The sequence below is a fragment of the Mesoplodon densirostris genome, chromosome 13, assembly GCF_025265405.1.
Source record: "Mesoplodon densirostris isolate mMesDen1 chromosome 13, mMesDen1 primary haplotype, whole genome shotgun sequence".
Taxonomy (NCBI): domain Eukaryota; kingdom Metazoa; phylum Chordata; class Mammalia; order Artiodactyla; family Ziphiidae; genus Mesoplodon; species Mesoplodon densirostris.
In genome coordinates this window covers 66,311,888-66,317,887 of record NC_082673.1, presented here as the reverse complement: position 1 = coordinate 66,317,887, position 6,000 = coordinate 66,311,888, and positions in this window count along the sequence as shown.

The window sequence follows — 6,000 nt, the reverse complement described above, 5'->3', positions numbered from 1 at the left end:
ATGTCAAGTGGGAGGAGCATAAGGGATAGAACTTGATATATGAAATATTTTTGGATTGCCTCTTTTTCATGGGGTACAGTTAATTATACCTGCTCTGTGTCAGGACCATTTTGCCCACTTTAAGTCTTTTGATTGGCCTGCCCAATCACCAGCTTGATTATTTTCATTCTATCAGCTTCCAACACACCACTTACTCTCCCAGTTCAAAGCCTGGATAGGCTTCCTTGTTCTGAATTCTCCAGCTGGCTCTGAGTAGTGTCTTGTCAACTGACCTCCCATCCCTGCCTGGGAGGTAGGGCAGACCTTGCAAACACAGCCCAGGGCTTCCAGGTCTTCCCCAACTCAGTTCCCTGGCTTTTCAGTAAAGGGATGGTTTTTTTCTTTAAGCACAATCTTAGACCTGCTGTTCTGACTTGGACATTAATGGCTTTTTATTGATGAGCAGCTGTTCATGGTTGAATACGGATCATAAAGTCACATTCATTTCTTGATCAAGCAAAACAAAGCCTTGTAGCTTATAGAGTGACAGTTTTGAACAGACACATTTGAAAGCAAAGGATTATCTGGTGATAATTTTAATGGATTGATTTATTGATCTTTCTCTTCTAGAGAATTTTGCTTGCTTTCAAAATAGTACATTTTAATATTATGGAAAACCATAATTTATTTTTTAATATCCATAATCACCATTTAATTGTTAGGATCAATTGCTTAATAGAGAAACCAAAAACCCTGAAGCAGCTTTTTAATTTCTTTTCTATTAAAAGAAAATTAACATTCTGTGAAGCATTTAAATAAATATGTTTCATCATTGTTTCTATAGCATATCTTCAATTAGTAATTTTTATTGCTAAATACAGGAAGACCCAAGGTTTAAGAATAATTAAGAGTTAACCAAGTCCCTTCAGAAGATGCCTGGATAGGAATGGAGAAAAATAATCCATGTCTTTTTTTAGAAATGGATTCATATGAAAAAATGGGGTGAACTCTTCATTATTGTGTTTCAGTAGTGAGTTTCAGCAATGTAATACCTCTTGGAACTGTCCATATTGTTATCAGAGCTATAATATAATTCAGCTATATTATGAGTTAAGTAGACTTGATCTGAGCGGGCCTGGCAATCTAATGCCATTTATTATTTCTAACAGTAAATATGATTCATTCAACCAATATAACATAACAGTTTATAACATGTGAATTGAAAACTCAAAGCAACACTGAATCAACAATGAAAGCCTACTCCATTCAGCTACAGCATGATGGACATTACGGCTTTGATCTTGAACAAGTTTGAGCCTTTTCTCACCTGCAAAATCAGGCTAATAATTCCTGCCTTATGGATTTATTTGGCAAAGTAAGTGGCATAATGTACATGGAAATGTGTTGGAAACAAAGCAATAAAATCAGTGAAAGCTCTTAGGCGTACAGGTTTATCCTCTTCAAGTCCCTGAATCTTCTTTTAGCTCACAACAAGGAGCAGTGCTTCTAAGGAAAACAGAGGTGAATTTTGTGTCATCAGCAAGCAGAAATAGACATATTTATTAGTAACACGTTAAAAAGGGGAAAAGAGGAAGGAACACTCAACTTTGAAGCTGCGCTCTGATTTCACCCCCCGCCTCCTTTGCCTCTTTGCTTTAAAGATGTATATGTATAACTGATTCACTTTGTTATAAAGCAGAAACTAACACACCATTGTGAAGCAATTATACTCCAATAAAGTTGTAAAAAAAAAAAAGGATATAGAGTCAAAGAGCAGCTATTAGAACAAAAGCACCTACAGACCTACCCTTCCCTCTCCATGCTGTTTCTCACTACTCACTGGATATTTTTTTCAAAATAGTATCTGTTGCCAAATTTTGTCCATTTCTTCTTCTCAGTGTCTATTATTTTAGCACACCAGGATTATCATAATGATCTTTGATCCTCTAGTTCAGCTCAGTACATCACCGCATGATTAATAGAAATATTTTTCAAGCACATACTTCTTCATGCTAACGCTCCTGTTCAAAATAGAGATTTGTTGTTGTCCATTAATGCAAATTCACTTAGGAGGACACGTGTCTCGATTGTTGCTTTTGGTTTTTTTTTTTTTTTTTTTTGGCTGCGCAGTGTGTGGGATCTTAGTTCCTCGACCAGGGATCGATCCCGCAGCCCCTGCAGTGGAAGCAAGGAGTCTTACCCACTGGACCGCCAGGGAAGTCCCTTGACTGTTGCTTTTTAATCTCTTAATTTCAAAGTGCTGCTCTTGGATCCTTCTCTGACCACCTCTGGCCCTTTAAAATATTAGACATATCAGCAATTCTTGTTAAAGGCATTTGTCTGTATAAGATGTACATTTCATACAGTGAAAATTACCTCCTCACAGTGAAATATGTATTCCTTGCCCTAATTTTTATTTGAAATTAAACCCTTTATAAGTGAGAATTAAATCCATATTATAATCATCCTAGAAGTTTTCAGTATAAAGAACTTATTTATTTTCTCTCTTCCTAGGGAGAATTTACATGTATGAAGGATCATTTGCTTAAATACATACACTACTCTCAAGAAAAACCAAAGGAAAATATCTTGCCACATAGCCAGACACACTCATAAGTATCCTGCCCAAAAGGAATTATTTTTTTCTGCTCATAGGCACAGAGCCCATTACCATGGCAATCGTAACTAGTGGTCTCTAACTGGGTGTGGATTTTATACACTGTTATTTGAAGTGTTAAGGCAGTAAGTCAAGGTAAAGTGCAATTCCTGTTATATTTTGGTAGGATTTCTTTATCTCAAAAATCTCATAGAGGAAAAGTTTCATCATGCTGTCTATTCACTTGCTTGATTAAACAGTTTACTCAACACTTACCATGGGCACAATGTGTGCTAAGCATGTTAGAGGAATCAATAGAACACACAGCCCTTAACTGAAAGGAATTTTCCTAATAAAATCAGCTTGTCAAGGGTAAACAGAATTCCTGGAAGAACAGTTTTTCCTAAAGAGCTTTCTAATTTTAGCATGATCTGATCATAATAACTAGAGTAGTGTATCAAAGCCTGCAACTAGTGTGGTAAGAGGTTTGTAGCTGGGCAGACTGCCCACAAGTATTCGAGTATCAATACCTACTATAACACTGACAGCAGGCCCCTTCTTTTTGGGTCTTACACATTGTGTGTGTAGCTACTCTCTGGGGAGGCAAAGTTGGCGGGGATAAATCTTTATGTTTCTTTCACTAGAGATTGCACACTTCTTGTCAGCTGGTGCCAACCTGAGGAAGCTGAAAATGCCCACTGATGAGAATGCAAGAAGGGTGTGACCCTCCAATGGTTTCTTTTTTTTTTTTTTAATGTTTTTAAATTTATTTATTTATTTTTGGCTGTGTTTGGTCTTTGTTTCTGCGCGCGGGCTTTCTCTAGTTGCGGCGAGCCGGGGCTACTCTTTGTTGCAGTGCACGGGCTTCTTATCGCGGTGGCTTCTCTTGTTGCAGAGCACAGGCTCTAGGCACGCGGGCTTCAGTAGTTGCAACACGTGGGCTCAGTAGTTGTGGCTTGCGGGCTCTAGAGCACAGGCTCAGTAGTTGTGGCACATGGGCTTAGTTGCTCCACGGCATGTGGGATCTTCCCGGACCAGGGATCAAACCCGTGTCCCCTGCCTTGGCAGGCGGATTCTTAACCACTGGGCCACCTGGGAAGTTCCCCTCCAATGGTTTCTGATGGGTTTCCCAAACCAAATACACATGGATTCAGATCAAGGTTTAAGCATCTCTGTTTTGGAGGATACAGATAATAACTTCAAAAGTGTATGAGCTGGGACTTCCCTGGTGGTGTAGTGGTTAAGAATCTGCCTGCCAATACAGGGAACACGGGTTCGAGCCCTGGTCCGGGAAGATCCCACATGATACAGAGCAACTAAGCCCGTGCACCACAACTACTGAGCCTACGCTCTAGAGCCCACGAGCTGCAAATACTGAAGCCCACACGCCTAGGACCTGTGCTCCACAAGAGAAGCCACCTCAGTGAGAAGCCCACACACCGCAACGAAGAGTAGCCCCTGCTCACCGCAACTAGAGAAAGCCCGCGCGCAGCAACCAAGACCCAACACAGCCAAAAAAATTAAAAAATAAAAAATGTATGAGCTATTTGAAACAATTTCCTTGCCCTGGCATTGCCTCTGCCCACCTCCCCCTGTAGAAAGGATGAATTCTCTATTCTCTTGTTCCTTTCATGTTTTGCCACCTCAGGAATCTGATGAAACCCGAAGATGTATCAGTTAGGATTAGGACTCTGGCCGAGTAGCAATGAAACCCTGAAAAAGAAAAGGCTGGTATGGTCAGGGGCCCAAACTGTTTTTACCTGAGTTCTCTATACCCTCCCAAAAGGGGCTGGCATTTGTTTTCCTGGTGCAAGGAGACGTCTTGGTCCATTAGGCGGGAAAAACAGGAGAGGATGAGGAAGGGCAAAGGGATGCATAATAGCCATCTTTTAAGGAAAGTTCCTAGAATATGCCACAAGATTGTTTATAAAAACTCACTGTACAGGGCTTCCCTGGTGGCGCAGTGGTTGAGAGTCCGCCTGCCGATGCAGGGGACACGGGTTTGTGCCCCGGTCTGGGAGGATCCCACATGCCACGGAGCGGCTGCGCCCGTGATCCATGGCCGCTGAGCCTGCACGTCCGGAGCCTGTGCTCCGCTATGGGAGAGGCCATAGCAGTGAGAGGCCGGCGTACCGGGGAAAAAAAAAACAAAAAACACCTCACTGTACACAAATTGGTCATTCCTCACTGCACTCACTGCTGAGAAAGTCTTTGTTCTTCGTGGCCCTGTACCTGGCCAGTGATTCTAATAATTAACACTCACATTGTGTTCATTACATGCTAGGTACTGTTCTGGAACAATAAGGAGCCTAATGGTTTATGGGCCAGCGAATGACATAATATAGGCAACATTAGGGTATAACAATAACAGGAGTGGCTACCTTTTACTGAGAGCTTACCACCTGTTGGGCACTGGGTTAGGTGCCTTATATATGATAATCGGTCCTCAAATACCACACTGCAAGGTAGATATTTGCCACATTTTATAGGTGAAGATACTGAAAATAAAGGAGACTAAGAACTTGCCTGAGGGCATAGAGGTGGTAAAATTTAAACTAGAGTTTGAACATGAATTGGGACCTAAATATGTTTTTCTAAAAACTCTCTACACAGTGAAACACTTTCTCCTGCTTGGGGAAAAGTGGGAGGCAATTAAATGTTGGAGCTGAGATCTGGAGTTAGATTCGAATCCCAGCTTTACCATTAAAAGCTCTGTGAACTGGGGCATTTAATTTAATCTTTTTACGTATTGTTTCCTCATCTGGAAAAGGGTATAATATCTTCATAGCATAAGTGTAAGGAAAGAGTCCACGTAGAACACTCAGTGTAGTAAAGATGTGGTAAATCTTTAATTATTGTTACTACTAGTAGTAGAAGTACTAGTAGTATTTTAGCTAGCACTCTTCAGGATAAAATGGAGAAGAGGTAAAAGTAGGTAGACCACCTAGAAATCATTGCAATGATCAGAAGGTGATACAGCTGAGAAAAGAGTAGAGACAATAGTACAAGATATAAATGTTTTGCTTATTATCAGAAATACAGGAAGATATTCTTACTACCTCTTTATTCTCTCTTCCTTATATTGACCAAAATGGGAACATCATATTTACTTTATGAATCTTTCAGATCCTGGAGAAACAGTACTAACACACAAAGTATTTTTAAATGACTTGCTCAACAGCGAAATACCCACTTGTTACGTTTAGAAGTATTTTTAAAAATTTAAACACAAATTTCTAAGACAGGATTATTCAGAAAACATTATTTAAAAAAAAAAAAAGTGTCCAGCTTGTGAATGAAGGCTATGTGAAGCCATATTGCCCATGGATTTTTAACAATTAGGCATTTTAAAAACTAGTAGTTAAAATTGTAATTTATCTGGCATAAATAATTATGGGTATGTACTATAATAACTTTAGAAAAAT